This window comes from Pelobates fuscus, chromosome 2, assembly GCF_036172605.1.
Source record: "Pelobates fuscus isolate aPelFus1 chromosome 2, aPelFus1.pri, whole genome shotgun sequence".
NCBI lineage: Eukaryota > Metazoa > Chordata > Amphibia > Anura > Pelobatidae > Pelobates > Pelobates fuscus.
This window is the reverse complement of record NC_086318.1, coordinates 225,118,242-225,119,618: the sequence shown is the minus strand read 5'-3', so window position 1 is coordinate 225,119,618 and position 1,377 is coordinate 225,118,242.

Genomic DNA, 1,377 nt, shown 5'->3' with positions numbered 1-1,377 from the left:
GCACAAATTGGAAGAAATCTATATTAGTTCCTTCACGTAAGGCAGAATTTCTAGGCAGGCTTTATGATTTAATTTACAAGTAACACACAAAGTCAATTAAGTGATAATTCAAAGTTAATTTCACATTCAAGGTAAGAATAGTTCAACTTTAAACATTCTCTAAGCTAGCTGCACTTCCAGTTCTGCTAATTTGGCTATAAATTTAAAACTCCCTTTGAATTAATTTTGAATTATCACTTTGAATAACCCTGTCAGTCATCTTTTAAAAGGAACACTCCAAAACCTTAAAACACTTCAACTTTGCTGAAATGCTTTATATGTTTAACCCCTTAAGGACACATGACATGTCTGACACGTCATGATTCCCTTTTATTCCAGAAGTTTGGTCCTTAAGGGGTTAAAGGGTGTTTTTATTTTACAAAAAAAAAAAAGTTTATTTCAGTAGAATTGGCACATTTATAAATAAAGATCCTGATGTTACTCCCTGGTTGTTTAGCTCAGTGGAGTTAACATTACATGAATTTGCCATTTCATGACAGTAAGTCATGATTATATAACACAGAGTATTGTTTAACCATTTCTTTATTGAACCACCAATAGCAGCAAAGTAAAAACATAGAAAAACCTTCACAGAGGTAACCCCCTTGCCAACCAATTATGGTAAAGAGCCCAGTATAACACCAAGAATCATCCACAGCATTTCCTTTCTCTGATGAACAAATAAAACCAGGTCAGCACAGTCAACTCTGAAGTCATCAGCCAAAGCCTTGGGAGACTAATGGGCAGTGCAATACAGAAACCACGACAACTTGGATGAGGGCACTGCCAACAAATGAAACCATTGACCCTTTTGCACAATAGGAACCGGAATGCCTCCAAACTCACCAGCACGGCATGATCAAACTGCAAAAACAAAAGAAAAACAATACAGTCAAGAAAATGCAAGCATCGACATGCATACATAAGATAAACAAAGCAGGTCTGACATAACATATTGTAGTACAAGTCATTAAGACATGACACGTCAAAGCAAAACTGTAACCAAACAAGGACAAAGCGCACAATAACATCGGCAAACAAGAAAAACAATATACATACCATAGCCAGAAAGAAATCTGTCAAGAAGAGAAATAAAATAAAGGGAGGGACAAAAGCGAGTAAAGGGCAAAAGAAAATGCTGGGAGGGACGACATTATGTTCCTTCTTAGGGGCACACATGCCTCCGAAATATCAGCTGATACATCAACTACATGAGAGCTGGCATTTGAGTCTACATCAGTCTTGGCCAGAGCACAATTGCGCTCATAACCTGTGTCTCATACCACTGTCTGACGAGGAAAAGCTTGTATGCATGATCAAAGCATGCTCTCAGGTACA